Here is a 19,401-nt window from a genome sequence, read left to right on the forward strand (position 1 = left end):
CTTTCCCTGAGCAGAGAGAGATAGATGGCCACTGTTCCTGACTGTTTCAAATGCCACTTTGACTGAAGGCAAGAGGCTGGTCTAGACATTTCCTCAAACTTCCTCAGCTTGGTGATTTCATGAATGAATCACACGGGACAAGTTCCAGGTGAAAAGTGGGGGCAGGGCATCAAGATGCAACCCCACCAGGATGTCTCTACTCCATCGGTCCAATCTAGATTACTTGCTTCCTCCACCCCAAGTCTTTCTGCCGGTGAACAGGACACAGAGGTACTTCCCATGTGGTCAATGGTCAAAAATATTTTTAACGAACATAATCATTCCAAAGCCCCGTGTGCCCCAGCAGATGTTCACCCTGTTTCTGAAGTTACCCTTGCCGTGAGATCCATGATAGACTCAGCACCTACTTCTCTTTGGTCCCATCTAATTAGAAACTTAAATTTTCATTAAAAATGTAATTTACACCTCCTTAGACACACATTCATACTTGCAGAGTGTTCTAAAGGGTGTAGAGAAGACCTAAGGTTAGTATCTTCTTATTAAAGTACATGGATCCAACAAAATTATTGAACACCTACCCCGCCAGCATTCCCGCCTTTCCCACAGAATGTGCACAGCTTTTATTATCATTCCCAGAAGGCCCAGACCCTGGAATTGAGGCTCAGATGCATGAACTAGCCCAGAGTCCACAGCCACTGTAAGTGGCCAAGTGTGAATTAAAAAAAAATTATTGAATTTATTGGGGTGACATTGGCTAATAAAATTATACAGGTTTCAAGTGTACACTTCTATCATACATCATCTGTACATTGTATTTTGTGCTCACCACCCAAAGGCAAGCCAAGTGTGGGTTCTAAACACCAGTCCCCGGGCAGGCGGGGTAAGCCGTGACTGGTGACTGGAAGATTGGCTATGGGGGTGGCTTGCCCTTCCTTTCGTTAATAAATGACAGCTCTCCACCCTCAGCTGGTGTATGTGCTGCGATTGGTACTTTCAATGAAATGTTTCTGCGGCTGTAATTTATCACCAACTTTGTAAACTGGTGGAGAGCATGTGTTCAGTTTACAAGCAGGTCATACACAGCCGCGTTGCAAGTATGGCAAACCTGCTCTTTGAACGACCTTAAGTAAACAATGAAAACTCTGAAAGTAACCCCAGTCATGTGTTTAAACACAGCTGTGTCAGGAAACTTTACAGAAGAGTAGTGATTGCATATTATTGAGACACTTGCAGGAGGTGCCTTATAATAACAAAGTGCCTTTAAAAATGTTTCAGTTAACTTTTGGGTAGACCATGCCTATTAAAATTCTAAGATGGTTGACTATTGTTCTTCAGGCGAACGAAGTATTTTTATAACAAAGGAAAACGGCCACCTGTTCTTCATGTCTCTGAACACAAAATAAGTGGAAGTGGGTTTGGTTTAGGAGAACTTCCAAACAATGAGCCTGGTTAGTAATTAAGAGCGGGGTTTCCTATGGTGATGGGCATTCCTTTTCTTGCTTTTTTTAGATTTATTTAGGGCTCTTTGCACATGTGTATAGAATATTTCATTTAGTTTAACACAGTGTTTCTCAATCTTGGCTGCACATTAGAATCACCTGGGAATCTTTTTAAAATCCTGATTTCTGGGCCTCATCCTCCGGAAATTCTGTTTCTTTGTTACTGCCCCATTCCATAACAAAGAAACAGAATTTCCGGAGGATGAGGCCCAGAAATCAGGATTTTAAAAAGATTCCCAGGGGATTCTAATGTGCAGCCAAGGTTGAGAACCACTGGTCTAAGAGATGACAGGGCAGCTCCTCCTCAGTGAGACACTGGCCTAAACACATTTGCTTTACTTATTTAGCAGGAGGATAACATTAAATATGGAAGCTTTTCATTTGTGGCACTCAGCGATGATCTACGCAGGGCATCCTTTAAAAGCACAGTTAAGGATCCGCCTAGCCTTGGATGGGCATCCTTTAAAAAATATATTTGTATTGATTTCAGAGAGGAAAGGAGAGGGAGAGAGAGCTAGAAACATTAATGATGAGAGAGAGCCCTAACCGGTTTGGCTCAGTGGATAGAGCATCAGCCTTCAGACTCAAGGGTCTCAATTTCGATTCCGGTCAAGGGCATGTACCTTGGTTGGGGGCACATCCCCAGTGGGGAGTGTGCAGGAGGCAGCTGATCAATGTTTCTCTCTCATCAATGTTTCTAACTCTATCCCTCTCCCTTCCTCTCTGTAAAAAATCAATAAAATATATTAAAAAAAATAATGATGAAAGAGAACCATTGATTGGCTACCTCCTGCACGCCCCCTACTGAGGATCAAACCTGCACCCTGGGCATGTGTCTGGACTGGGAATAGAACCCAGGACCCTTCAGTCCACAGGCTGACCCTCTATCCACTGAAACAAATTGGCTTGGGTGGATGGGCATCCTTTTTTTTGAAGGAGGGTGACAAGAGAGATGAACTGTGGTCCTAAATTTGTGCTACTGCAGAGCTCGTCTTGTTCTCAAAACTCATTTCCTCTCCCTCGCCCCCCAAGAAATGGCCTAGTCTCCTAAGTCACAGAGAAATAAATAAATGAAAAATAACATTTATGAAGGCTATACTGGGATGCAGGTTCCTTTCATTCTAATGACAGCGTTAGTTATTTTCTTTCGTTACAGATAAGGAAACTGAGGGTCAGACTGGCCGTTTAACTTGCCTAAGATTATGAAATAAATGAAGACTGTGAATTTAACCCCATCTTCTCAATTACAGGTTCAATAAAAAAAGCCCCCCCCCAAATGAACCCATCCCTCCCAAGAACGCACAATTTTAATGTTGAGGAAACTGAGGCACAGATAAAATAAATAGCTTGCATGAAGTTGTACAGCCAAAGGCGACTGAGGGCCAGGTCAGTGTGAGAAATGTCCAGGCGGCTACCTCTTTTTTCTTTCCAAATTCCTTGCTTTAGCGTATAAAAGATCACAGTATGTTATTTTCTGAGGTTTTCCAGCCTCGGGGGTGGGATTGGGTTTTTCTTGGCAGCATTCCCATGTGAAGGCAGTATCTCCGACACTGCTCTCTGGATTTAGCTTGATAGCAAACGAAGCAAAGTTAACCCACGCACTCTGCCGTCTTCCAGACTGTGAACGCGTAAGTTAACTTTCTTGCTCAGGACACCAGCGTCGCTGAGTGGGGACGGCCCCAGTGGAGTCCTTTGTGATTTTTGGAGTCAAGAACAGATCTTTCTATTCGGTGAGCGATACTCAGCATGTTGGCCACCCATCAGAAGTGAGGAGAGAGGGGCCCCGGCACTTACAAACCCCTGTTCATAAAACAAAACCCTTTTTCGGGAGCATTCTGTGGTTAGAAAACAAGTGGGTAGAACACTTGTTAGTTAATAATAAAAAGAATTCGTCAGTGACTACTCAGAAGAAGGAATATTTTAACGGCATGGAGTATGTAAGGAATTTTAATCCCGCCTCTGTCTTCACTCCCCCACAGGACAACTGTAGAGAAACCACTGGCCCCCCGCAGGATGAATGGCCCAGGCTCACCCAGGAGGAAGGAAGACGACCCCAAGCCCTATCATTTGGCATCTCTCTGTTTAAATTCCTGGGCGGATTTCTTTTTCGCTGTAGCAGATGAATGGGTTCAGTGACAGGGCGTTGGATGCGTTGTGACATGACCAGTAAGTGTTTCTCCTTCTAGCTATGCCCACCTCTTGTTATCCTGCCAATACCATCCTAACCCTAACTGTGTTCATTTCAGCCTGTCATAGACAGACACTTCTGCTAGCACGTCTTTAACTGTTAACAAGTTCTATTAGTTAATTCCAAATTAATATCTTTGGAGGCTCCAGGCCATGGGAGAAAAGAAATCAGGAAACTGAATTCGTAAGTGACAGAGCAATAATCAGCTTAAATGAGATTTCTTCCAGCCCTTTCTTGTTAATGGCACAGAATTTCCCCCAGCTTAGAGAGCTCTCTTCTCTGCAGGTGGTCCTGTGGGGATACCAGAGGCATTTCCACCACACCAGTCTTATCCATTCATTTAGTCTCCTACCGCAATACTCCACACAGCCACCCCGCCCCCACCAGCCTGTGCAAACCAGCCAGGCTGCACCGAGGGTTAAGGCTGCAGCCTTCCACGCCAGCAGCCGCCGCAAACATTCACGCTTACTTTCTGGGCTGCAGTCAGCACTGTAGCTCCAGCTCCTGCAAAGCCTTCAGCACTTTGCAGACACATTATTTCCTCCGGGCTCTGGCTCCGTTTGGTTTAAACTTGCATTTGACCAGGTTCTATAGCTCAGGAGTCTCCAAACTAACCCCTACAGGGTTTTACCTGGAATCTGCTCCTGTCCCCCTGCTGAGTCTGTCTGCCCTCCTGCCCTGTCCTGGAATGCCCCAGGGCCTCTGCAACCTTGCTGCCTTCTCCCCACCGGACATTAGAAGCATCTTCACTGGCTGCGTTTCTGCACATTTCCCTAGAAACCTTGTTTTTTCCTTCAACTCAAACTTCTCCAAACACCACCGAGTCTCCCGACCCTGACCTTCTCTAGCCCTCTATAACAGCATCGCCAACCCGCCACAAGACCAGAGGGGCTGGAGAGGGCAAACTGGGGAGAGCGGTTTGGGAACTCACCTGCACAGCTGCAAGGATCAGACATAGGATGGGGCTGCCCACAAACTTCCCAGGGACCTTCTGCAGCCAAGTCTCTTGGCCTTAAAGCCACAGGGCGCTTTTCACCATATAAGGAAGACAGTTTCACTTGCCTGCCTGCTTTGAAACCTGCTTGGGCAAACCAGCTCCTTCTCTTGATATTGCTGAGGCTTAAGCCTTCTGGGGGAATCTGAAGGCTGTCAGTTCCAGAGGATCTGTACGTAGTAGACAGTTTAATAACTGCTGCATAAGGCACAAGAATGGTGTTTTGCAGGCTCGTTTCAAAGGCCAGAAAACCCTTCCTATGGGGCTTGTCCCTCCAGAAAGGGTTTAGGGCAGTGATGGCAAACCTATGACACGCGTGTCAGAGGTGACACACGAACTCATTTTTTTTGGTTGATTTTTCTTTGTTAAATGGCATTTAAATAGATAAAATAAATATCAAAGATATAAATCTTTGTTTTACTATGGTTGCAAATATCAAAAAATTTCTATATGTGACACGGCACCAGAGTTAAGTTAGGGTTTTTCAAAACGCTGACACGCCGAGCTCAAAAGGTTTGCCATCACTGGTTTAGGGTGACTGGGAAGTCTTCCTCAATTCCATGAAAGGGCTTCTGTTTCTTTTTCAGGTTTGGCTTCCTGAAAACCAGTGATCCTGCTCATCTTCTAGAGCAGGGGTCCTCAACCTGTGGGCCGCGACCCCTTTGGGGGTTGAACGACCCTTTCACAGGGGTCGCCTAAGACCATCAGAAAACATATATATATAATTACATATTGTTTTTGTGATTAATCACTATGCTTTAATTATGTTCAATTTGTAACAGTGAAAGTACATCCTGCATATCAGATATTTACATTATGATTCATAACAGTAGCAAAATTACAGTGATGAAGTAGCAACGAAAATAATTTTATGGTTGGGGATCACCACAACCTGAGGAACTGTATTAAAGGGTCGCGGCATTAGGAAGGTTGAGAACCACTGTCCTAGAGGAAAAGGCAGTTGGACCCCCCTCCTCCCGACATTGAGACAAAGGAGAGAAGATTGGAGAGGGGTGAAGCTTGTGGTGTGAGATCCGGGTTTTTAAGACATATCAGCAGCGCACCTGGAAAGCCAGTGACATGGAGATGACTGTTATTGCAGCAGGCAGAGGCCCTTCCTGAGCAGATAAGCAGACACTGTTCTCCATCAAGGCCATTTCCACTCCCGAGCGCCCCTTTTGGGCTCCTTGGGCGGAAGCCACAGCTGAAGTTGGAAGACGGCCTTTATCTTCCAAGAGGCAGGGATGAGAGTGTGTTTTAGCAAGAGCTACCGTTTTCTGCTAATGACATTCAAATGCAAGCCTGATCTGTAGGTTTGGGGTGGATTAGAAGCAATTATAACATGTTAGATTCTAAGAACAAAGTCAAGCTTGATTTAGTTATCACTTGGGTGGTCACACCTTTTTTTTCTTTATTGCCAACTGGATATTGTCTCTTTATTGCCTAGCTAACATGCCTAATACTAGGTATCTGGACCATCAATTCTGGATCAAATTGGCACCTCATTATATAGTCTCATACTGCTGTCACATCTTACTTTCTTGCATAGATTTTGAGTCCTTAGGGACAAAAACCACTTCATATTTTCCACAATCTGCTTAATACCTAGCATGGTACAAGCATATAGTGGGCTGGAAAATACTTGTTGGATTAAATCAATTGAATAGAACCCAAGGTTTTTGTATGATGTCTACATAATTTACATAATTTTATGAATAAAATGGGGTTTTACTAAATTATTGTTGTTATCAAATAAATCCATGACTTCTTTCAAAGGTAGTCATTGTGATAAACTCTTTGACCCAGCAATCTGATTCCTAAGGTTTTAATCTTAGGAAATAATTAAGCAGAAGCAAAATCTATACATATAAAAGCCTAAGCGACCCTTATGACCAGTCGACCAGAATGACTGGAACGACTGGTTGCTATGACGTGCACTGACCACTAGGGGGCAGACACTCAACGCAGGAGCTGCTCCCTGGTGGTCAGTGCGCTCCTACAGTGGTGAGTGCAGCTGTGGTGGCAGGCAGCAGTGGCAGGTTCAATGGGGCCCAGATGAGTGGGAGCCGCAGGGCGCCTGGCCTGGCTTGGGCTCCTCCCCAGCTGCTTGCCACTTCGGCACTGCTACATCCCCCAAGGGGTCCCGGATTGCGAGAGGGCCAGGCTGAGGGACCCCACCAGTGCACGAATCTGTGCAACGAGCCTCTAGTATTAGATATAAGAATATAATAATATAAGAATATAATAATATCACTGCTTTCTGTGATAGCAAAAACAGGAAATGACTCAAAGGTTCCAAAGGCTTTATACATCCATTACTAATAGCTCACATTTATTGATTGTTCACCATGTACCAGGCACTGTTTTAAGAACATTACACAACTTGACTCATTTAATCATGACAAACTAATGTAGTAGGAATTGCCATCACCCCATTTTATAGACCAGAAAACTAAGGCACAGAGGTTAAGAAACTTGCATTTGATTTTAAGTATCTTGCACCAGCACTTACAGTCTTAGAGCATCATTCTGTTGTCTCTTCAGGACTTACTGAGCATTATAATAGGGGGTAGACAGATGAACAAAGTTAAAAAAATGGCCTTCATGCAGCCATTAAACATAATAATGATTAAAATATGTACAAACACAGAATAGCAAGGTAATGGGAAAAGAGGAAGACCAAATGTGAGATGCATTGACTCCATAGAAGAATCTGTAGGCTTGAGTCTACGGGAGTTGAGCAAGGCTGCTGGGGACACTGTGGACGTCAGTCATTCCTGTGGCCACCAGAACTGGAGTCAACTCAACAGCAGGCCAGGCACACACAGACATGAAAATATGCTTATGATACAAATAAAGTTAACTGAGAAAAGTAGAATATGAAATATGTATGATTGCAACTAGCTAACAGTAAGAAATGAAAGGCAACATGCAAAGCTGAAAACAGTTGTATAATAGTGCTGCACTATGGTATGATTTCTCTAATATTATCTTAAACATTATTTACTGTTTTTATTTAGAAATTAATAGAAAATTGATCCTTGACACAAAAACTTCTTAACATGCTTATTGCTCTTAGCTTCTCCATCCTGTTTGAAGCCTCTCCAAACTGCTATAGGCCAGGTTAATGAGTGTCCCGAGGTTCTCTCAATGGTGCCATTATCCCAGGGGGGCTCTCCGCCAGCCGAGTGACTCATTAGTGGGGTGTGTGGCCCACATGCACCACACCTTGCACACCTGCACAGTCATTGACTCACCCTGGAAATAACTGTATGTCAAAGTGATATCTTACAATGTCCATTTTTCACATGATATATTGGGATTTGTGGGCCTGGTGAAGACAAAGCATATGTGATAGTGATTTTCAGGAAAGATGTTTCACCAAAATTTTTTCTTGTATGGAAAGGCTTCTAGCAAGGGATTCTAATCTGAAAGTGTTTTATCAGTAAATAAACAGGTTTATCTCAGAGGATGAGCTTATTCCATGAATAAAGGGGAAAACTAGCAATTAAAAAGTTATAAGTAATGCCTGAAGCTGTTGAGGTTTATTAAATTAATGCATTTATACCTTACAAGGTATTGCAAAATCAAAGAAGTTAAGCAATAAAAAGCAAACTGAAAGCTTGCAACAGGAGACATTAATATTTTTCTGGCCTTTGAGCTAATGATCACATTTTTCTTCTCTAAAATTATTTCAGAGATTCTTTTTGTCCCCCTGGGAGAAGGGAGAGGAGGCCATGTGATTCCAAATGAATGAATAAATAAACTGAGGTTTTAACAAACTTAATAAAATGTTTAAAGGAAAGTAACAGCTTTTTTTTTTTTGCCTGCTAAAATGTTAATGATGTGAATTAAAATGTATCTAGTAAAGATATAGATGGATCTAATTTATTTAATATTTTAAAACTAAGTACATATATGTAATAATATATTACTCAGGTTGGAAAACAAAAAAAGTGTATAACAAAAACCAGCCAAACAAAATAAACTAAACATCATGTTTACTACAGTGACTATTAATTCTCTTGTGGTCACAAATCCTTTGCACATTATGGTGAGAGGCATCAGTAAAGATATATCATTTTATATATTTTTTTATGTTCATTTTAAGGTTAAATTTATTCTTAGACAGGTCATAATTTCCCTTTTTTGTACATTAACATTTATTTTATAGGACTTATAAACTGTTTTTTTTTAATACATAGCTGCCAATTGTTAAAAGTGTAAAAAGCAAAAAGAGAAAGTTCTCCCTAGAGGTATCTGGAGTAGTGGTTAGGGGTTATGGTGGGGCCATGGGGACCATCACTCCCATAATTTCTCTCTAATGCAAAATTCCCCAGAAGCCAAGACACACAAGCTGCAGGATGGGAAATAGGATAATGATGCTAGTGACTGCAGAGAGCTCTGCACCCCAATGTAGAGTTGGCTACAGGCCAGGTTGGAGCCAGGACTGCATCAGTGACCACCAGCTCACTGGCCCCAGCAGAAACCTCTGACCCTCCCCGCAGGCACTGGAAGGAGATGGGGAGAGGCAGGCTGGGCTCTGAGCTAATGAATAAAACAATGTCTTAGGCATCTACTATTTATATTCTTATGTTTCTTTCCATGCATTTTTATGCTTATACAAAAAACTACATATATTATTCTACAATTTAACTTTTCACTTAAAATGTTATAATGAACATCTTTTCATGTTATATATGGATTTACTGCACTCCCTTGAACTGTGGACTATTAAGTTGCACAAAATGTATTAACCATCTTCCTGCCAATGGTTATTTGTTTCCAATTTTTGGTTATTCTGAATATTTATTCACATTCGGAATAGTAGGTACCACACACAGGAAGATCATTTTCAGTTCCCCCTCCAGGCCATGCCTCTCTCTCCTTGGACACATGGCAAGGATTTCTCCAAGGTACGGGTAGAAGTTGACTAGGTGTGTGGATGGGAATGCTTGGTTACATGTTAACAGATATTGTTAAATTGAACAAGTACTCTTTTTTAGGTCTCTGCATTTTACTCCTTTTTATTGTTTAAACAATTATTTTTTTTCTCGAATAGCTAAAACATATACAATAACATCAAATGGCATGAAAAGGACATATGGTAAAAAGGTATGTCTTTCTTACCTTATTTCCTATTCCTCATCTCCAATGGCAAGGTTTCTTGGGTGCTCTTTGAAGTGTGTGTGTGTGTGTGTGTGTGTGTGTGTGTGTGTGTGTATTTACACAAATGACATCATAATAAATCTATATATCTGTGTGTACATCTATATGTCTGTGTTATATCTACACACACACACACATATATGTACATATATATATAATTTGTATATATGTATGTATATATTTCTGTACTTTGGTCTTTTTATTTAACAATATATCTTAGAGATTATTCCACATTCAGGCCTGCAAATCTCCCCATTTTTTTTTAAAGCATGATATCTTAGAGGTATCCTGTGGGAACACGCCTTAATTTAACCGTCTCCTATTGACTACATTCAGATTGCTTCTAGGCTATTGCAACCATAATAAATGTGTAATGAATATCTTTATCTTACACATATGATCTCAACAATAACCAAACAAATCTTGTTGTCACTTTTATTGCCATTACATTCAGTCAATAATTTAGTTTCAAGAGAGTTGACATCTTGATACTATTTAACTTTTAATATAGATATAGGGAATGCCATTTTATTCTTTCACTATTCAGTCATATACGTCCTGCATGTTCATTATTTTTAATTGTAAGGCATTTTGAGAACACTTCTAAATAAAATTTTCTTATATTTTCTAACTTATTCTTATATAGAAAAGCTATTGGTTATTGCATTTTATAACCAGTTTTCCTACTGGATTATCTTGTCATTTCCAATAGTGTTCATGTGGCTCTCTTTTAGCTATGTAACTATATCATATGACATAGTTATCCTTTTGGTTCATCTTTTTAAATTGTTTATACTTTAAAAAATCCAATTGGGTAGCACTTAAAGAATATTAGTTAAATATGTTAACAACATTGTCTTTTCCCTACTTTAATGAAAAACCTTTTTGTATTTCACCACTAATCAAGATGCCATCTTAGAAAAAATTAGAATAAGTGGATAATTCCTTACCACTATAAAAATAATTTATGTATGAAATTTCAACTTACTAAGAGTTTATCTGGAACAAGTTTATTTTTAATGACTAAACTTGGTAGCTCAAATACCCCCTGGCTTCATTGCCAGGGATAATTCTCCCTCTAACTGCTCCTCAGCGGGTTCTCCGGTTTCCAGGTACCCTCAGAGGCCAGCTCAAGCACATCCGAGGCAGGCAGGGCCTCTTTTGTTCTCTCTGCCCTGCATCGCGACTGCACATGACTTTCAAGAGATGCCCAGTTGTCCTGGGCTGGTGACCAGTGCTGCTAACCCCATCTTGGCCTCATCTGGGATGCGATAGAAAGGGGAACTCTTCTCTTTTATGTCTCTTCAACCACTGTGAGACAGATTCTCCTCTTTATTTCACAATAGGTAACTCCAGGATAAAACGCAACAAGATATATTGAAAGTTGGAAGTGAATGAAAAAGCATAGTACAGCACATCTGGACTGGACTTAGGGTTCCCTGTGGGGCCGGTATCCACTTCAGCCTCCATCTGCCTCCAGATGTCAAGAGAACCTTTACTTATTGGAGTTTGGACAATATTGACTACCTACCCAAAAAGAGGAGAAAGATAATCTCTGACTTAAGTGTAAGGCCCACTTCCAGAGTCCTTCTTCTCTGCCCAGGATTGATAACCTGGAAGGGAAAGATCCATTCCCTTCTGGGAAGTGCTCACCAACACACCTACAACCATATGGTTTATCCTGAAGGCACCAGCAGGACAGTCACAGCATAATCTGAGTTCATGCCCTTGGGAGCTAACACCAGGTGGAGGCCTCTTCACTCTTAAATTACAGATTGTCTTCCTTTTAAAGACTGAAATTTTTTTATCAGGTGATGCCATGGGTGTGACCTGGCTGAGAGGCCAGTGGACAAAATGGGCCAAGTCTCAACCTTCATGGAGCTTACATTCATGGAATTACTTGGATACCCATTTGGAGGAAGGACTGACCAGTGCATGATGCAGGGTACAGGAGATGTGTTGACTATCATGAAGGTTTTGTTAGCAGCTCTTCATTTCCTTTGACCTTATGGGCATGGGACCAATACTCCTGATGGGCACTTCACAGTTTGCCCTGCCCTCAGCCCCACACTAGCCCAGGAAGTGGAAGCCCAATCTAATTACTTCCTGTAGGAAAGTCGATTCTTTCAGTAAAATAGGATCCTTTGATTCTTCAAGTCCTTATTGCTTTGTTTGAGCTCTTGTTTACTGAATAAATACATGAATATTATAGATATCCAGGGGGCTTTGTTTTCTGTCCATGTGAGTCCATGCTCCTTCTGGGGGTGGGAAGTTATTCTTTGGCAAAATTTGTTGACAGTCTATAACATGCTGAGCTATGTTCAGAACTCCGGGGATACAGCAGCAGACAAAATGGCCCAATTCCCAACATTCACGGAACTTCTATTCTTGTGGGAGAGAGGCCAATCTATAATAATAAAAGCGTAATATGCAAATCGACCGAACAACCGAACAGCGAAACGACCATCTGGATGACCTTCCGGATGACCACACTATGACACGCTCTGGTGCCAGGCCAGCCAAGGCGGGTGTGATGTGATTGGTCAGTTGGTCACCATCGCCCTGCAGAGGGAGGCCCAGGCCACCCTCTGTGGGGCAATCAGTGTGTGGGGGGGGGGGCGGCTCCATGATTGCCCCAAAGAGGGAGGCCCAGACCATCCAGGTGGGCCGGGCCTCCCTCTGCACAGCAATTGATCATGGAACTCCGGCTGGGTGGGTGGGGCCTCCCTCTCCTGGGTGATTGATTGTGAAGCCCCGACTGCAGAGGGAGGCCCAGGCCACCCTCTGTGGGGCAATCAGTGTGTGGGGGGGGGGGCGGCTCCATGATTGCCCCAAAGAGGGAGGCCCAGACCATCCAGGTGGGCCGGGCCTCCCTCTGCACAGCAATTGATCATGGAACTCCGGCTGGGTGGGTGGGGCCTCCCTCTCCTGGGTGATTGATTGTGAAGCCCCGACTGCAGAGGGAGGCCCAGGCCACTGGCCAGCAACAATGTGGTGGGTGTGCGGGGCTGGCCAGCGATCGCCCCACAGAGGGAGGCCCAGGCCAGCCAAGCGATGACACCCCACACCTGTCGCCTGCAGAGGGAGGTGGCCAGTGGCAGGGGAGGGGGGGCAGTGCCACACAGATGGCAAGCAGTGGCAGCAGTGGGGGCGGGGCCAGCTGCCGGCAGCTGGGGGAATGAAAGCCCCGATAGGCCCTGATTGCTGGCCAGGCCTAGGGACCCTACCCAAGGGGTCCTGAATTGGGAGAGGGTGCAGGCTGGGCTGAGCCCCCCTGCCCGCCCCCCCATGACTTTCGTGCACTGGGCCTCTAGTAAAGAAATATAGGAGAAAATGTGAGCTAGTGGTAAATTCTGTGATGAAGATAAAATAGGAGATGTGAAGGGGTGACTGGGCATTGGCCAGGAAAGTACTTTCTGAATTCTTGACTTTTAAGCTGATCACATCTTGCTGCTTAATTTTTTAAATTTTTTTTTTTAATTTTTCCTCTTGCTGCTTAATTTTTGCAGCACATCACCTTGCAAATGGTTGGTGCTCAGTGAGTTATCATGGAATCATTCATTTAGTGATTTTTTTGAAACCTGGCAATAGTTCTTCTTCATGGCTTTTAACTTCATTGGTTCAAGAGAATAGAATTTGTGTTTTAATCCCCAAATCAGATGGCACTCAGTAGCCTTTTCATGTAAGCTTCCCCACTTACACCAGTTACAAAAAGAGCAAATGCAGAGCGAACGTGGTCTCAAATTCTGGTCAAGAAACATCTGCTAACCAGCTGGCATTATCCTCAGACAATCTTCTCTTCGAGCCATCTTGGAAACTCCCTTGTACTTGTGTAAAGGTTTGTACCTGGGAAGCGGCACGGAGGCTTTTATGAGGAGTGCTATTACGCCAGGGCTGAGAGAGGAGAGGCTGTAAGGAGCTCTGTTTTATGGTATAGTAAGGTTAGCCATTTACTGTTCCCATAAGCTATTTCACTTGCAATAAAGGTCAATGGGCCTTTTTAGGAAGGAGAGCTAGACTCCTGTCTAAAACTGCCATCTTCGGCAGTCAAAAAGACAGGTTGCTTTAGAGTATTCTGGAAAGCGGTAGGATGTTTATTTAGCCAGGAGAGTGGTTCAATAGGACCCGCTGATGAGCAAGGCAGTAAGCATTCACACACTTCAGGGCAAAAGACTTAAATCATAAGGGAGCTTGACCACAAAGCTAAGCAGGGTGTGGCCAGCTGCGGGTCTGGTTGTTACCTGGACACATGAACTCCGCCAAGAAATACGTTCTGTACCTGGAACTCTATTCTTGGGGTCCCTGGGAGGTTGGTGCCCATGTACAGCGGAAACAGTTTCACTGTTTATTTTTCTTTCTTGTTAGTTTTTTTTTTAATAATGAAATAAAATTGGGTGGGTGTTTTCCTATGGATAGTATTGTAGGCAACTGGGCTTCCACATTTTGTTCACTATCTCCAAAAGGATTTTTGAAAAACTATGCACCTTCCTTCAGTTTGATGTTGTATGTAAAAATACTTAATTAAATGCTTGAATAGTAGTGAAGGATATAATGTATAGTCTATTATAAATATTGGCTTTTAAGTGTAATTAAATAACTCATTATAATATATCCAATAGAATGTATGATAGCAATTTGATACCTGCCATCATCTACTAAGGTAAGAATTGCAAATTTTACATCTTTTCATCTTCTCCTTGAATTATTTTCTTCTTCTTCTCCCCTCTCCCCGAATTTTATCCTAATAAAAAGGTTTTATGGGCTTAAGAGTATTTGATTATCTACCTGATTATACTTCTCCATAAAAATAAAGTGAAATTATTGTTTTCTTACCTGTAGCCATAAGACTCTGTTAAAAAACACCCATCTGTATTGAGTTGTCATTACAATTACTATTGGGCAGGGACAGTGTTGTGCCCACCACACCCTTCTTCCTGGGGGTACAGGAAGTTTGTGTTTCTCAGGCTTCCATTGGGTGTGTGAGCAGATGATGTATTGTTTCCTTGCCTAGGTAGTCAAGACTGGGTTGAGTTCTAATCTATTCCCTACCCCACCACTCCCACTACCACCACCTCTTCTCTCTCTCTTCTTTCCCTTATCTACCCACGTGGAAGCTTGGCACTCTGAGAGGGCAGAGTTGCAAGATGGAAGCAGAATTATCTGGAGTTATCTAGGTTGCCCTTGGCAAGAGTCCTCAAGGAGAATCTCCTCATCTGCACCAGACTGTGATGTGAATGAGCAATTCACTTTGGTTGGGTTAAGCCATTAAAGTTGTAGGTTAGTGGTTATGTAAGGCAGCTTACACTATCCTGATTGATATATGGCAAAGCTGAACAAAACAAGATGGATATGACAACTTTTGATAGGTCATTATTAAGAAAAAAATGTTTTAATTCTTAAAACTGCATCTCTTAATAAAAACACTGAAAAATCTTGTTCATGTATATGGGAATGAAAGAAGTTATAGTAATGTTGTTCAATTCCCATAAAGTTATATGCACCCCCACCTGCAGTGGAAATCACCATATTGAGATTTTCTAAAATGGGAGGAACACTGTTAGAAAAGAAAAGTAGGAAAGGATTTATCATCAAGTTAGGAATAACTTATATGAGATTTGAAGATATGAAAATTAATTCCCTTAAAATACCAATGTATATGTTGATATTAAAGTATCTATGAATGCCCAGTGACACTTGTACCCCACATTAAAGATGTGGAGGAAGGAGACTCAGGAGATGGAGTGTCTGCTGACCTGATCCTCTTTGGCTGCAGACCTCTGCACAAACTATTGGTCCATCTTTTCCTGTTCTTCCTTCTAACTCCCATTAGCTCACATTAAAAGAGATCCTGATCAAGATTAAAGTCTATAACACACAAAGAGTTATTCTAAATCCATAAGAAAAATATGATTACTTCAACAGAAAAAAATGGGCAAATGATATGAATAGGCAATTCACTAAAGAAGAAATACACATGGCCAATGCCCATGGAATATGTTAAAGTTACTTGGAAATCATAGATGTGCAACTTAAAATAATGAGATACCATTTTGGAAATCAAATTGGAAAAATAGTTTAATAGTGATTTAGTAGTGACTGGGAAGAGAATAAACTGGTTTAACATTTCTAGAGAGCAATTTGGCAATATGCATACAATATCTTTTTTTGAAAAACCTCTAAAGTTGAGCTAGCCATCCCACGTCTAAGCCATCCCACATCTAAGAATTATTCAGAGGAATAACCAGAAAGATGTTAAAAAATTATGAGATTCAACCTCAAATTTTACCACAATTTTTCAGTCAAGGTTCTTGTGGTTGCAAGTGTTAGGTTGTGAGTCATCTTTCATTTGAAATGCCTCCTCTCACTGCATGCCAAGAGATTGACAGGCTTCATCCAATCAACTACTGTTTGTTTGGAAAGAGAAGCATCAGAGGATGATAGGGTTACTTCTTTCAGGGGCTCTGTATGGGGTTATGGCTAGCTGCTCCTTAAGATACAGAAATGAAATAAGCATTAGCATATCTAGAATGGTGAAGAACAGAAATAACTTAAAAGCCCAGTCAAGGGTATAAAGTAAACGCTGACACCATGCAGTGAGATAATCATTTAAAAAATGTTCTTGTCAAAGACTATTTCATGACGTGAAAATATATTTGTGGTGCGCTCCTATTTCTAGAAGACAAAAAACATGTTGTGAAAGAAAATAAACGGCCTAATTTCATTTACAACAATGTTTACATTTATAAAGAAAGAAAAAAAGTGATCTGGACTAAATTCCAGTTGCAGGGACTGTGAATATTTGTATGCCCCCAGCCCCAAATTCATATGTTGAAGCCCTAATGTGATGGTATCTGCAGGTGGGGAATTTGAGTGGTAATTAGGTTCAGATGAGGTCATGAGGGTGGAGCCCCTATGATGGTATTAGTGCCCTTATAACCAAAGAAACCAGAACCCACCAGGGGAGGACAGAGCAAGAAAGAAGGTAAATCTACTGGAACCTTGATCTTGGACTCCCAGATTCCAGAACTGTGAGGAAAAAATAATTGTTGTTGTTTAAGCCACCTCATGTATGGTATTTTGTTATAGTAGCAGTAGCTAAAACTAATTAAGGCAGAAAAAAATAGATATCAACACTTTAATGGTAGAGATATTTAGATAGTGGAATTATAGATTATTTCTAATTTCTTATCTTCATGAAAACCTTTTTCTAAACTAATTACTAAACATGTGAAAGTATTTCAATAAGAAAAACAACATTAAGTTTCAGGGGTAGCTTTCCGATCTCCAAGAGGACTGAAAAGGAACATTAGAACACAAATTCTGAATGAACTAAGGTCAAAGACTCAGACGAGACTGCAAAATATTTACCCAGTTCCTGAAGCACTGGACACACAGGGCTTTGGCCATGAGCAGCTTTTAGAACTGGGAGAGGAATTCTTTCTGATCCCCACTTTCCTCCAGGAGTATGAATGTGATGCTTAAGACTTAAGTTACATTTACTATTTCTATATAAAGACATGTCATTTAGGGAAAAGAAACTGGACTCAAATAGAGGACCCAAATCTGGTCTCATGGTTCACTAGTTGAATTCTCTTAATAAAGTTACTCAACTTCTTTGCGCCTCTTTGGAATAATAACAGGAAAGTTACTTTCCTCATATGGTTGCTGCGACAATTACTTAGATAATATGTGAAAGTGCTTGGAAAAGGATATTCTTATAAATATGCATGTGTGTGTATATACACGCACACAAACTTCTCTCTCTCTCTCTCTCTCTCTCTCTCTCTCTCTCTCTCTCTCTCAAATGTCTTGTTGACCTAAGTGCTTTGGAAAGTGCAGATTATTACTCTTTTCCATTGGGTTAGAAAGAGAAAGTTAGAGAATATTTACTTTCTGGTAAAAATAGGAGCATGGTAAGCAAGGAACATTGTTAAAAGGCAAGCCAGGGAAATAAAGGTCTCATTTATATTTAAATATTTTCCCACAGTGTTTTGGACTATAATAAAATATGAGTTCTCTCTTTTAATGTTTACTGAGAAGAGGAAGACACTCTCTAAGATACTCAAATATTGGCAATAAATATGACCATTTACCACGAAGTTTGAGGGTACCACAAGGCTTGTAAAATGTGTCTGGTATAGGAAACTGTATTTGCTCACTTGGCTATAATTTATATTATAGGAAATTATATCTGTTCCCAGGCTGAATATAAACTCTGCTTTGGGCATTTAGCCTACTTTTCAGTCAATAGACTCACTTGCCCAATTAAGTCCCTGTGACATATATCAGATAGGTTCTCAGAGTCCAAATACTTCCAACGCTTTGGTTCTAGCTTTCTCTCGGTAGAGCAGCTGAGATGAGCGATGCTTCTAGATTCGTTTGTTTGGAAAGAGAAGCATCATAGGATAAATAAAACACAGGGAAGTGTGATTTATTTCACATTGTTATTTGAGGTTGCATTTGGGGAGTCAGTGGGAAGTGAGAGGAGAAAAACAAACTTGTACTGTGTGAGCACGGGTTGTTGGAATATTATTTTATCTAGCATGAACCTACTTCTGTAATAATTAGTACAATTCTAAGTGCTTTGAACATAGCACAGCACTTCACAGCTTGCTATTTGTATGTAGGCAGAGCTTGAGAGGAAGAGAACTTCTTCCATGTGCTCAAGTGGACCTAAACTACCCTCCCATTCCTTGCTGTGAAGCTGAGCTGTTCACAAATGCATTTGACCGACTCCCACATTATTGGCCTCCCATTAGTTTTTTTAAAAAATGATTTAATTACCAGCATTTAAAAGCTCAGGTGGTTTTTGCATGGAAATACAATACGGTAAATAAAATACATACATCACATACATTCCACATGCCCACTTTTCCCTACTTCCTCAGAGCTTGGGCTGCTGAAAATGCCTTTTCTAAGCTGGGCGTCTAGAAGTGATTCAGCTTTTGCTTAGGCCAATCAGATGCACTCAAATGACATTTCAAAATCAGGCACCGTGAAGGTTTCTTTGGGGTTTTCTGGAGCAGCATTCTTGTCACCAGCTCTGTGGGGGTCAAGGTGAAGTCGGCAGCGTCTTTCAAGCTGCTGTTGTTTTGTTGCCAGTGTGGACCTAGCAGGCGAAGGATAAGGCTCTAGAGGCAGCAGTCACAGAATCAGTGGCTCCCTCATCTCTAGATGGTCCCTAGGACCAACAATTCAGAGGAAATTCCCCATTTTCCTCACCAAGGCAGAGTTGCCAGCTTCCGGGTGGCGGGGCGGGGTGTGCTTCATTGTTCCTCTGGCCCCTCAGCCTGAAGGCCACCTAATTCCCTGTTTGAAGCCCTTTGCCCTTCGTGCTTAAAATAGCTGGAGTGGTTTCTGTTTTCTGTAACAGAACTCTAATACACAGGAAAAACGAGAGCTGGTCACATCCGGACCGGCTTTGGTTATGGTAACAACAGGCTGGTAATGAGCAGTGGGTTCAAGGCTGCGTAGATCCTACAGTAACTTAGTGCACCCTGTTCCACCCCCCACCCCCAACTGGAGGCCACGCATCAAATGCCATTTTCATT

This window comes from Myotis davidii, unplaced genomic scaffold, assembly GCF_000327345.1.
Source record: "Myotis davidii unplaced genomic scaffold, ASM32734v1 scaffold570, whole genome shotgun sequence".
NCBI classification, from domain to species: domain Eukaryota; kingdom Metazoa; phylum Chordata; class Mammalia; order Chiroptera; family Vespertilionidae; genus Myotis; species Myotis davidii.